Here is a 14,154-nt window from a genome sequence, read left to right as displayed (position 1 = left end):
ATTTTAAAATAGAATAAGGAAAAAATAAAATTAAAAAAATTTAACTTTGAAAGACTAAAGGATCATGGGAAAAAAGCATTGAATTCCATGTGTTGCTTTCCCCTAGCTCTGGAGTTTCACAGTTCTCATTGATCAGTGAACTTCATCTTGGTCGGATGTTCTTGCTAATCTTCTGGGGGAGGGGCCTGTTGCTGTGATTCTCAAATGTCTTTGTCCGAGGTGGAATTGCACTGCCCTCGCCAGGGGCCAGGCTAAATAATCTGCTTGGGTTCACTCTCAGTAGTTTTTGTTCCCTGAATGCTTTCTGTATTGCTTTGGAGGATGGGAATGAAAATGGCCGCCACCCAATCTCTGGCCCCATAGAAGCCAAGAGCTCAGGGCCCCACTCCTCAGTGCACCTTCAGAGGTAAGCAGTCACTCTCTCCCATCTCCCTGGTCTCTGACGGGTCTCTGAGCTCATCTGGTCTGTGATTGAGCATTTCTATCTCTGACACTTGGCCCTGTTTGGAGTCTCCAAACCCAGCAGATTCCTGCTGCGTGCTCCCACACTGCTCCTCCTGGAGGAGGTAGGAGGAGGTCTCCTTGGATCTGCCACTTGTGGGGTCTCTGTTCGAAGAACAGTGACCTGACAGTGCCTTGGATCATGGTATAAGGTAACCCCAAACTGAGAGTGCACTCCTCGGCTCCATCTCTGTAGCTCCCACTTTGATACCTGGGAGCTCTGCCACACTCAGATGCCCCTGGTGTTTCTGTGACCCTGTGCATCCTGAGACTACACTGTCCCTGCAAGGGCTCCACTCCCCACTTAGCCTCTGGAGCAATGTCCCTCAGAGGAGCAGACTTCTGAAAGTTCTGATTTTGTGCTCTGCTGCTCTACTACTTGCTGGGAGCCGCCTATCCTCCCTTTCCCACCTTGGTCTATCTTCCTATATATCACCTCGGATTCACTTCTCCGCACATCCTACCTTCCAGAAAGTGGTCATTTTGTTGTTCCTAGAATTGCTGTTGTTCTTCTCTTCGATCTCCTGTTGAGTTTGTAGGTGTTCAGGATGGTTTGATAACTATCTAGCTGTACTCCTGCAACTCCATGATATTTAGGTCTCCTATTCCTCTCCATCTTGGAGTACAATGACTCTTGAACAGCATTTCTGTGTGAATGAAAATTCTGGGAGTTGAACAGGAAGACAGCTGACTGTCCTCAAAAAATAGGCCATGTTTTGTCTGTCCTTTTCCCAACACCCAAGCAGTTGTGGGCCTACTGTGAGCCCCCTGTGGATGATGACAGCTGACAGGCTGACTCCCTCCACAGAGGTCAGATGGCTCATATCTGTTTGGTGGCAGCTTGGTTGGGTGTTTTGTTTTGTTTGTTTTTTTTTGCCTTCTGTGAAATGGCACAGAGGGACCTGCTACTGAGCCTGTGGCTCTTCCTTCCTTTTCTCCAGTGAGTCTCAACCCAGGGTGGCTATGAGGAAGGTGCCTCTGGGCCATGTGGCTAAAAGCCGAGAGCCAGGAGGAGGCCACACCTTCCCTGCCCCCTCTGTGCTTGCCTGTCTCATCCTAGGGGGTCTGCTTTGAAGACCAGCAAGCCACATGCCAAAAGCCATGTGCCTGACCTGCTGTAGCCTGGACTGGCTCCCTTGTCTAGCAACCACTGTCCCCATGGAGGAGTTGGAAGAATCCTCATGGCCTAAAGCAAACAAGGTCAGTTTATTCTGATTTTTATCCTGGGAAGAGGTCAGAACTTCTGTGGAACAGAAATCACTCAAGAGAGAAGGCCCAGATGAAGGGATGGCCTTAGGGGAATGGCTTCCAGCTCTCCCTTGGGGATCCCAGACACCTAGATCACCCAGCCAGCTTCCAGCAGCCCACATGGCTCTGTGAGCCAGCAGGTTTTTCTTTGTCCATCTATCCTACTCAGTGACAAGAAAGACTGAGGCACAGCAAACATTTAAGGAACAGAAGGAAAAACCAACCTGAGGTTTTGTGCCATGAGCTAGGGGGACAGCAGCAGGGTAGAAGAGGCATGCAGGGTGGGGAGTGCCTCAAAAAGGTGTAAAAGGAGCTCTTCATCAAGTTTTGTCTGGGTCCTTATGAACATGGTGGGTTTTTTTTTGTCACAAAGGAGAACTGCGAGGCAAGTCTCAAGTTTTCTCATGATTTTAGTCAATAACAGACTAAATGAGTCTCTAGTCCACTGGGGTTGTTGCTTGTAATGGTGAGCACCTTGCTTTGCAAGACTCTGGGGGATGCCCTACACATGAGAGGGATCCAGGGTTCCTGCAGGGTAAGTTTTCAACAGGTAACTGGGATGTCTTGAAGAAGAGAGTCCTTTTCCTACTTTAGACATGGACTGGGCTGACTGGACATCTGGGACCAAGACACTCCTGTCTTGATCAGAGCCACCCCCGGCCTCTTCCTGGACTGACCTGGGCTTAGATTCTTGCCTCTAGAGCAATCACTCAGGGTCAGGCCACATCCTCTATAAGTGATGCCCGAGTGATGCCCATTGATGCTTCTTGACTCTTCTCTGTCATCTCAGCAGGCCACCCAGACCTCTAGCCTCTTATAACCCTGGGCCCTTGGCCACTTGACACTTTCTATTAACCATATAGATAGAATTTTTTTTTCCTGTTTGAAGAATCTTGAAACATGAAGACATAAATTCAGACTTTTATTTTATCTTTAGGGGATATTTTAAAATTTAATTTCAATTAATTAACATATAATGTATTATTGGTTTCAGAGGTAGAGGTCAGTGATTCATCAATCTTACATAACACCCAGTGCTCATCACATCACATGCCCTCCTTAATGTCTATCACCCACTTACCCCATCCCTCCACTTCCTCCCCTCCAGAAAACCTCAGTTTTCTTCCTATGATTAAGAGTCTATTGTGCTTTGTCTCCTTCTCTGATTTTGTTGTCTTTTATTTTTTCCTCTCTTCCCCTATAAACCTGTTTTGTTCCTTAAATTCCACATATGAATGAGATCATATGATAATTGTCTTTCTCTGACTTATTTCACCTAACATAATACCCTCTAGTTTCATCTACATTATTGCAAATGGCATGATTTCTTTTTTGATAGCTGAGTAATATTCCATTATATATATATACCACATCTTCTTTACCCATTCTTCTGTTGATGGACATCTAGGCTCATCCATAGTTTGACTGTTGTGGACACTGCTGCTATAAATATTGGGGTACATGTGCCCCATTGGATCACTACATTTGTATCTTTGGTGTAAATCGCTTGTAGTACAATTGCTGAGTTGTAGGGTAGCTCTGTTTTCAACTTTTTGAGTAACCTCCATCCTGTTTTCAGAGTGGCTGCATCAGCTTGCATTCCCGCCAACAGTGTAGGAGGGCTCCCCTTTCTCTGCATCCTCACCAACATCTGTTGTGTCCTGACTTGTTGATTTTAGCCATTCTGACTGGTGTGAGGTGGTATCTCATTGTGGTTTTGATTTGTATTTCCCTGATGCCAGGTGATGTTGAGCATTTTTTCATGTGTCTATTAGCCATTTGTATGTCTTCTTTGGAGAAGTATCTGTTCATGTGTTCTGCCCATTTCTTGATTGGATTATTTGTTCTTTGGGTGTTGAGTTTGATAAGTTCTTTATAGATTTTAGATATTAGCCCTTTATCTGGTATGTCATTTGTGAATATTTTCTCCCATTATCTCTGCTGTCTTTTGATTTTATCAACTCTTTCCTTTGCTGGGCAAAAGCTTTTTATCATTTTTTGAAGATTTTATTTATTTATTTGAGAAAGTGACAGGGAAAGAGAGGCAGAGAGAGAGAAAGAGAGAGAGAGCACGAGCAGGGGGTGGGGCAGAGAGAGAGGGAGAAGCAGGCTTCCTGCTGAGCAGGGAGCCCTATGTGGTGCTTGATCCCAGAACCCTGGGATCATGACCTGAGCCAACGGCAGACACTTAATAACTGACTGAGCCACTCAGGTGTCCCAAAAGTTTTTTTTTATCTTGATGAAGTCCCAATAGTTCATTTTTGCCTTCAAAGACTTTTCAAACCAGTAAGTAACAATTTGGTTCTTTAGAGCATGAGCTTTGACTGAGACAGGCTTGAGTTTGGATTTCAGCTGTAAAACCTTAAGCAAGTCCTGCAAGTGCTTTTGATGGATTGACCAATCTACTCATTCCTTTAATTACTTATTTCCTCAGAAATACTTACTGAGTACTTACCCTGTGCTAGGCGTTAGGTAGTTCTGGTCTCTGCCCTCACAGAACTTGTAAGTCCCCGGAGGAAGGTAGATATTAAACAGACACTGACACTGATAATTACGCCCAAACTGGTCCCAGCCAGGAAAGGAGCCTATAGGAAGCGACAGGGATGAAAAACAGGAGGGCTTGATGAGCCTCGTAGGAGGGCTGAACCTTAGAGAATGAAAAGGAATGAACCTGGCAAATGTGAGGAAGCATGCCAGCTGGAGAGAGTGGTAGGGGCAAAGGTTCTGGGGCAGAACATTCTGTGACAGGAGATCAGTGTGGTTGGATATGAAATCCTGGGCAAGAGGAGCATATTTGGAGACAAGGCTGGCAGGTGGGGGCTGATCAGGCCTGGTGCTGAGAACTTTGCACTCTGACCCGAGAGTACAGAAAGATTTAAAGCAGGTAAGGGACACCATCCAGCCTAGTTTTAATGTTTAATAAAGCCACGGGTCTGTCTACCGTGAAGAAGCTAACCTTGGGGTTAATTCTTGGGGACAAGAATCAGTGGAGAGAAGAAAAGACCCAAAGGGTATCAGGGTGTCCTGTAGTTTCACAGATCAACCAGTTAGTTTCAGAACTCAATTCTCTCTCCTTGGGACGTGTTTATTCCAGCTCCTCTGTTCTCTGCAATGCAGCTTGCCAGGACTTTTCTATCTCTCCTCTAGATGTCCTCGGTATGTTCTATGGGGACTCTACACCCACCACTAAGCCAATGAATTTTTAAAAGCAATTTGTTTTCTAAGAGGTGGTGTTTGGTTTCAGTGCAGGTTTTTGTGGGGTATGACGAAGCCAGACCGGTGCTCACAGTTCACTAACTATGGGTCCCAAGGCCCAGGCCAATGACAGCAGTCTGAAAAATCATGGCTCTGTGCCTCTGAATGGGAGGCAGGGGCAGCTGACTCACCTGCCCAGGGGCTCGTCACGCTGCCAGAGACTGCGTCAGGGCCCACTGCGGGCCTTGTGCTCCCACCCCAGCCCCCTGACAGCTACCGGGGAACCCCACTCTTTACCCTTGCCCAGGGCGGTGCAGAATGGGCAGCAGTGTTTTCCCTAGGGACCCGAGATCATTTATGCACTAGTTCAAAGTGGAGGACTGGGAGCGCCCAGGAGACACTGAGCCATGGTGGGGGGGTCCTCGGTCATCTCCTTGGTGGGCAGCCTAATTCTCCCACTGCCCTCAGTCCTCACCCCAATGGCTCCTTGATTTCTTCTGCTGTCACTTCTCTGCCTACCAACTAGGAGAACTGCTCATGATGTTTAGAAAAGATTAATCTCCCAGTTCTCTCTAGGGATCAAGACTATCCTAAATAAAGTTACCTGTCCTGTGAGTGTCTTTGATCCCTTTTTTACTTCCTGTTTAGGGTTGCTGGCAGGACTGCACAAGGTCTATTGATTTTCTTTGTGTTCATTGTTCCTCATAATTGAGCATTCTTAAGTATCTCTGGATGGAGATCAGCTGCATAATAAGAGAGAGAGAGAGACTTGGAGATATTAAGAAATATTTGGAGTCAAATGTTTTTAAAAATATGGGTCTCCTGAAAAAGGGAGGGAACCAAAGAGGTTAGAAATGTCCCACTGGACATGACATTGGGTGCAGAGTCCTTTGTCATGTGGCCTCTAAGTGAGCCCCACGGCTGCTGGTCCTTCTCAGGGAAGTGTGTTCGAGGCTGACCAGGGTGAGCTACACCTACGACGGATACCAAGGGGGTCTTGGGGCTCTGAAATCTTGGTCCAGCACCAGGGATTTCTGAGCAGACATCACTGCCACAACTGTCTGCTTTTTCTGAGAGAAAAGGGGATCCAGTAAAACTAACTAATACTTTCATAACTCTTAGCGCATACCAATATGAACTTCAAGTTAAGATATGTAATCTATGAGATGACTATTGTTAATCCTTCCGTTCCATAAATGAGGAGACTGAGGCACAGAGAAGTTGTTTGTGTCAGGCAGACTGGCTCCAGAGCCCTGGCCACACAGGCCTGCCTTTGCATAGCGAGTGCCTCAGTTCTCCTGGTCAGATCCCGCTTTTCCCCGGGGGTTCCCACCTGTTGTCTCTGAGGCCCTCCGCCATGTTGGAGCCTCAACCCAGCTCTTTTCCCAAGCCTGGCCTGACAACAGCCTCAGTCTAAAAGCCTGGAAGGGTCTTATTCTTATTGGTAACAATATCAATGGTAACTCGTGTTTATGGAGCACTATGTTGGCACCAGGCATTCTACCAGCTTTTAGCCACAAATCCTCATCAGGTTTTGTTATCATCCCCGTTTGTGTGAGGTGTAGGGGAGAGAAGTGGCTTGTCCTTGGCCATGAGACTGGCGGTGGGGTGGACCCTGACTCCGAAGCTGTGTGGTGAATCTGTGTGTGGTGACTGCCATAGAAGCGGTCACCTCTGTCAGGAAGGTGGTGGGGGCAGGTTCTGGGCGGTGGGGTCTCCTGTACAGGGCCAGACAGACTGGAGATTAAATTCCTACCATATCGGTACTCGCTTGCCATGGAAGCGCTACTTAACCTCTTGGAAAATCAGTCTCTTCTTCTGTAACCTGGGTCTAACTCCTCCTTCGTCCCGCTGGGTCATTTTGAGATCAAAAGAGATAAGGCTGGATTTCCGAAATCTGAGGCATTCATGCACCGCCTTTGTGATTTTTGCCATTATTTAAGAGTCTCCATAGGTTGAGTGAAAGAAAAATAAATATAAAAAACCCCCGTGTTACTACTTTATGTAGTAGTAACTTAAAAGCCACACATGGGAGAAAACGAAAAATCCGTCATTCTTAGAGTAAAGAAAAACTGTGTGCATGTACTTTAAAAACAATCGGTACAATCAGAGGTACCTATACCTTGGAAAACACCAACACCAAAATCTTTTTTGTAAAGTTTGTAAAGGTCAGGGCACCGTGTGCAGGAAGTGGTCCTTAAAAGGCAACCCCTCTCGTCCTGCGCTTCTCCTTTCTCCCCAGCAGTCCTTTGGGAGCCTATCTTGTTCCTGCCCCTGCCATGTGCCTCCTGTCTGGACCACTACACCTGTCTTTGCTGCTGGACCTTGCGCTGCACGTTGCTAGCCTAAAGCCCCATATGGCGAGTCTATGCACTACGGACTAGGAAGAAAGAAATCCAGGAGCTTCCTGCTTGGAGACTAGCAGGAAATGAAAAGTCACGTCAGGAATAGGATAGGAATTCCACTGCTCTTTGCTGAAGCCTCCAGTAAAGAGCAGCTTCATTGAAGAAAGGTGGATAATTTGAAAAAGGAACTTAGTTTCTCGCCCCCCTTTCCTTAATGTTGCCAATTGTATGCAAAGCCTGTGGGGGGCTACAGTGGGAACTGAGGGCAGAGTAACTCTCCCTGCTGGGCAAAAAGAAGCAATGGAGGCTGGGTGGCTTCAGCAAAAATTTTCCAATTATTTTCGAGGCTTACGGATGTTTTGGGGGGACGGGATGAGAAGCATTAGCACAAAAGTGAGAGGACAGAGTTCTGGCTTTTAATAGACCAGATTCAAGCATGGTCTATCTTTTTACTAAGTATGTTATCTTAAGCCAATTCCTAAAACGTAAATCTCAGTTTTTGCATTTTTCTTTAAAAAAAAAAAAAAAAGATTTTATTTATTTATTTGACACAGAGAGAGAGAGAGAGGGAATGCAAGCAGGGGGAGTGAGAAAGGGAGAAGGAAGCTTCCCACTGAGCTGGGAGCCCAATGCAGGGCTTGATCCCAGGACCCCGGGATCATGACCTAAGCTGAATGTAGATGTTTAATGACTGAGCCACCCAGGTGCCCCAGTTTTTGCATTTTTAAAATAGAGGTAACAGTACCTGTCCCACTCATCTTGCTGGTATTTGGAAAGTTCGAATTAAATAAGATATGTGAAATTTCTTAATAAACAGAAAAAATCCCATCTGCATTTTTACTTTAAGAGCTACAACCTTGGTTGACCTGCATGCCCATATTCTCAAGGACAAGTGTAAGCCGTGACTTCCAAGAGCACGGTTACATTGGTTCTTGGTTCTATTTCTCACCAAAGCTCTTGTCCCAACAGCGTATCTGGCTCTGGGAAACTGAGTCATGTGAGTTGCTATTGATAAACGAATTGAAATTTTGAACATGGCTCATCTTGAAACAAAAAGAAAAATCTCCTTTGGAACCTTTCATCCTGTATTGGGCTGGAGGGAGATGGTCAATTACTATACAATTACAATTACTATATAATTGTACTATATAAATTACAATTACTATAAAGGTAATAAAACTCAAAAGGTGTCTTAAAGTCATCTCACCTCTAGTTAGGTTACGCAGTAAAGGAAGTAAGTATCATGCATGAGACTTCAGGGCTTGGGATACTGAATGAGGGACACAATAAATTCAGAACAGAATCAGGGCCTGGAAGTAAGATTCAGCTTGTTTCAGGAAATTCAACTCTGTATCATAGTTTATATGGGCTGGCCCCTGGTGTTACAGCAGTTATTCCTCCTTTATAATTAGTTACAACCCTGCATTTTAAGGGGCTTACCGCTAAACTGGAACATTCTTTGGAAGTATGTGAAAGCTTTGCAGGGAGAAAAATTTTGATAATGAAATGCTGACATCACCCACTCTTGAGGCAAGATATTTTCAGTCAGTGTCATCTCTCTAACCAGGATAGCAAAATGTACAATTTTAAGTTGGGGAAAAAGAATGGCACAGATTCCTAAGTCTTGAAGTATGGGGATATAGGAAAGGAGTTTCTAGCCCATAGATGCTTTGCAACTCCTAGACAGAATCATCTGCAGGTCAGAGGTAGGACTGGTGGCTGGCCTTGGTGACAGGGGAAGGGCTGGTAGTATAAAGTATAAAATAACATAATACTTTATATGGTGCTGGGAAGGCATTTGTCCATTCAGTTATTCTACAGGTACTCCAATGTCTATATACCTAGCACGTGGCTGGCCTCTATAGGGATTTACATTTTCATGAAATACTACTTTTGTTATCAAGAAGTTAGAGGTCATGTATTCTCACTCCAAGTTGCTTTTTACTGGTCTTAAGCAGATGAGCATTAAAAAAATTTTTTTTTTAAATTTTATTTATTTGAGAGAGGGAGAGATATAGTGAGAGGGAGAACAAGCAGGGCGAGCAGCTGAAGGAGAGGGAGAAGCAGGCTCTCCCCTGAGCAGGGAGCTTGATGTAGGACTGGATCCTGGGATCCTGTGATCACAACCTGAGCCAAAGGCAGACCTTAACTGAGAGAGCCACGCAGGCACCCACATACACCCATCTTAAAGTGAAAAATCCCGTGACATTTAATACATACACAATATTGAGCAACCACTATCTCTATAAAATCCCCAAACATTTTCATGCCTCTAACATAAAACCACACGCTCATTAGCCATCTCTCTCCCCTCCTTGTCCTAGCCCTATGCAACCTCCAAGCCTCTTTCTCTCTGGATTTACCTGTTCCAAATATTCATATCAATGAAATAAAACATGATGTGACCTTTTGTGTCTGGCTTCTTTGGCTTAGCACAATGTTTGCAAAGTTCATTCATGTTGTTTTAGCCTAGATCAGTACTTCATTCCTTTTTATGGCTGAGTAATATTCCATTGTGTGTATATAACAATTTGTCCATCCATCTGTCCGTGAACATCGAGGTCTTTCTCTCTTTGGGCTATTGTAAATAGAGCTGTTATCAATATTCATGTACAAGTATTGTTTGAGCATTTGTTTTCAATCCCTTTGGGCATATACCTAAGAGTGGAATTTCTGGGTCATGTTGAACTCTGTTCAACTTGTTGAGGACCTGCCAGATTTTTGCCCACAGCAGCAGCACCATGTTACCCTCCCAGCAGCAATGTGCAAAGCTTCCTATTTCTCCACATCCTCACTAACACTTGCTATTCTTGTTGTTTTCCACATTTTTTATGTTGCTCTCTTAGTAGATGGGAGGTAGTATCTCATTGAAGTTTTGATTTGCGTTTCCTTAATGATGAATGACGTTGTGCATCTTTTTTTTTTTTTTTAAGATTTTATTTATTTATTTGAGGGAGAATGAGTGAGAGAGAGCATGAGAGAGGAGAAGGTCAGAGGGAGAAGCAGACTCCCCAAGGAGCTGGGAGCCTGATGCGGTACTCCATCCTGGAAGTCCGGGACCATGACCTGAGCTGAAGGCAGTTGCCCAACCAACTGAGCCACCCAGGTGCCCAATGTTGTGCATCTTTTCATGTGACATGAAGTGTTTTTACAAGGTAACAAAGATGATGCCAGGTCATCTGAAGAGAATTATCACCTTTGTCCCTTGGAGGAGCTGGGGCCTGAGATCACGGAACAAAGAACTAACAAACGTTGATAGGAGGTGGAGGGCGACGAACAGGAGGGAGTGAAGGGCAGACCTGGGGCACAGCCTGCCCCAGGGAAGGGGAGCACGTGTGGAAGAGTGTTTGGGAGAGCAGACATCTGGGCAACCAGAAAATGGACCAGGGGTTCTGTGTATTGGTGAGATGGAAAAGATGGCAAAATTAGGCTGTGTGATCCCAGAGAGAAAAGTGGGGATGGTCAGGACCAGCCTCCCTGTTTCACAATGTCTCTAAGACCAACTACTCCACTGATGAGTGAATGATTTCATTGCTCAGGGAGAATAAGCAGAACTATGCACTGGTCATTAGGAAAATTCTGCATCTGGGATCAGGAGAGAACAGCAGCCCTCAGCTAAGATAAGACAGGTGAGGTGCTTTAAGATAATCAAGAGTCCTCTCCAGGCTCTGAGATGGCACAAGCCTTATCTTAAAAACCACAATTTGGAGGTGTGTAGAGTGAACTAATTTGTTCAGGATTGTTTTCAAATGTAAGATTCTTGGCTACAGCTTTGGAATATATATTTTTTCATATTCAACTGCCATCTCACACTTAGCAAAAAACACAGGCTGATCAAAAGAATTTTTTTGGAGCCAATTCCCAGAAATTAAAAAAAAAAAAAACTTTCTTAAGGGTTACTTCCACTCCATGGATGAGAACACTGAACCTTGACCTGGGAGGGTTGGACTTCAACTCTACCCTCTTCACTCATCTCCCTGCCTCTGTATAAATATGAGAGCTGAGTTGAGTTGTGGAATCTCACTGGATGATGCCATCATGGTAGGATGCATAATTTCCATGGTGAGTTTCTATCCCTATCACTCTGCTGAAACTGCCCTCCCCAAAGTGAACAATGTTCTCTTAATTGCCAGATCCAGTGGCTTTTTTGTAGTCCTTACTTAACCTGTTTAACCTAGTTACTGTTTATCGATTACTTTCTACATAGCTGGCATGTTGCTAAGCACTTTATATATTTGTCCTGTGGTTGCAAGTTTAACTCACTGTATAAGCTTGGATGTGTAGAGAAAAATGTAATATCTTTATTTTGTCTCTAAGAAATTTGGCCTTCTTCTTAAGCCTCAACACACTGGGGAAAATTATTTAACTATCCAATCCAATCCCAAGCTTAAACCAATCCCATAAATTAAATTGCTCCCTTAGGTAGCATTGAATCTATATTGGATAAAAACACTCAGTTTCTCAGAAAGCCTCCCTTCCTCACTGCTTTTTTTCTAAAATGTTTGGGGATATGCAGGAAGTGGGTGGCTTTCCACACCCTAGGGCAACATGGAAGAACCAGGCAACACGGAAGGGATGACATCCTTTTTCTGGTCCCTAGACCAATGACCCTTGTCCTGGGTTCTGCTTGCTCTTCTGACAAAGATGGCTGAAGTGGCTGCTCCCTCTTGCCCTGGGCAGGCTGTGGTCCTGTTCCCTGGCCAACTTAGCTTCCCCTACACTAGAGTGGATAGAAGAACTCCTTTGAGATCTATCTGTTACCCTCATTTGGCCCCAGCTCAGGAGGTCCACTCAGGGGGTCCACAACCACTGTCATGGTTGTGAATAGCTGTCTGAATACTTCCAAGTCAGAATCTCAGCTCTAATGGAAACCTACCAAACCAACATGGAAACTCAGAGCAGCTAGAGAAAGCGAAATCTTTCCCTCAGGATTACCTTTATTTATCTGATGTACCTCTGCACTCTCAGGGAAGAGGAGTGGTGTAGACACGTCTCCACACTTGTTCTGCTACTTCCTGGTAGCTTCCTCTTCCCACAGTCCTCTGTGGCTAGACCGGAATTATCTTTCTCCCCTTCTTCTTCTAAGGTAGACATCGTTTACATAAAATGTGGAGGTCTAGCCCTGAACCTGCTCACAGGTCTACTTCTTACTGCAGCAGAATCCTACTTCTAAACATCAGAAGTTGAATATTATCTCTGTCTTTCTTTTGCTTTTTCTCACAAATCCTTATCTGTAACAAATCCTAATCAGTTAAATGCCTTCAGCACACTTGGGTCTTGCCACTAAAAGCGTGGTCCACACATTGGCATTAGCAACACCAGCAAAGCTTGTCAGGAGTGTAGACACTAGCCTAGGCTAGGCCCCACCCAGTTCTACCGAACCAGAACTTGCATTTTAACAGAATCAGGTGGTAAGTGGGGACTTAAAAGAAGCAGTGGACTAAGACAAAGGTCATGTAATGAAAGACAAAAGAGAAAAACATCTTCATAAATTCAAAACATCTTTCTTAATAATATATTTTTTAAAGATTTTATTTATTTATTTGACAGACAGAGATCACAAGCAGGCAGAGAGGCAGGCAGAGAGGAGGGGGGAGAAGCAGGCTCCATGCTGAGCAGAGAGCCTGATGCGGGGCTCAATCCCAGGACCCTGAAATCATGACCTGAGCTGAAGGCAGAGGCTTAACCCGCTGAGCCACCCAGGCACCCCCAAATCATCTTTCCTATTGCATACATGTAATTTTATTTTACTTATTTATCTACATATTTCTAAAAATTTATTTGAGAGAGAGAGAAAGAGAGAACACAAGAAGGGAGGAGGGGCAGAGGGAGAAGTAGCCTCCCCACGAGCAGGAAACCCAATGCAGGGGGCCTTGATCCCAGGACCCTGGGATCATGACCTGAGCTGAAGGCAGATGCTTAAATGACCAAGCCACCCAGGTGCCCCATCATTTAGTTTCATTTAATCACAAGATTCCTGTAAAGTGGACATCATTCTCTCCATTTATGACTCAGCAAACAGGCTCAGGAAAGTTCAGTGAAGTGCTGATGATCTCATAGCAGGTGGACCATTTGAGTCTGGCCCATCCAACTCTGAAGCTCCTGTTCTTCAACAAAACGAACTCTCATACTGGATTTTTGTCCATCCTTCTCTTCAAATTTTTTCCTTCCTTCCTAAACGCTACTTCATATCTTACCCCTTGAGAATTTCCTGGCTATTTATCTTTGGTACCTAGCCATTTTTTTTTTTTTTTTTAAGAATTGAACCATTTGCCTAGATTTCTGACCCAGACCTGCCTGTGTTCTAGGCTGTATCTCTAATCTGTAAATATTCATGTCTCCTTAGGTTCATGTCGATTTGTACCGTTCTAGATGGAGTATCAGACAATCTTCTGTATCCTTGCTCTGCAATACATGGGAGAATACCAGTAAGGAAGAGGGGTCTCTAGCTGGGCTTCAAGGGTGGGCCCTGGTTGCAAAGTAGAGAGAATATTATGGCTAGAAATCTAATGGGAGAAAGGTTCAGAAGTAAGAATGTGGAGACAGTGTTGGGGAAATAATTTATACTTTTTATTTAGCTAGGATCCGATGCGATAATGCATTCCTCTGGATTTGATTCAGGTGCTCTTCTTTGCCCTTCATCATAAGTCTGGCTGTGGATCCACATCCAGCCCAGAACTTCAACTTCAATACAATCCTGGTTCTCAGAGTCTCAGCTTCTCACCTCTGAATTCCTTTATTTGCCATCACCAAACTCCCTGAGGAATAGCCAAATCTTTCATTTTTTTGTGATGTCTTCTTTTCTCTTGTTCCTTTCTTTCAATTCTGACCATCACCACTATAAATTGCGTTGATGTATTTGGTT

At 44.6% G+C, this 14,154-nt stretch overlaps 1 long non-coding RNA gene across 1 annotated transcript in view; it reads left to right on the top strand.

Moving 5' to 3' along the window:
* The first annotated feature begins 246 nt into the window (after nt 1-246).
* Nucleotides 247-14,154, top strand: part of LOC131836615 (uncharacterized) — an 83,937-nt gene continuing 70,029 nt past the window's right edge. The window contains exons 1-2 of the long non-coding RNA XR_009355689.1: nt 247-406; nt 1,562-1,701. This is a non-coding gene — a long non-coding RNA (uncharacterized LOC131836615). The remainder of the gene's footprint in view (nt 407-1,561; nt 1,702-14,154) is intronic.

The sequence above is a fragment of the Mustela lutreola genome, chromosome 7 (genome assembly GCF_030435805.1).
Source record: "Mustela lutreola isolate mMusLut2 chromosome 7, mMusLut2.pri, whole genome shotgun sequence".
NCBI lineage: Eukaryota > Metazoa > Chordata > Mammalia > Carnivora > Mustelidae > Mustela > Mustela lutreola.
The sequence above is the reverse complement of the archived record's forward strand: the minus strand, read 5'-3'. Positions and strand labels throughout refer to the sequence as shown.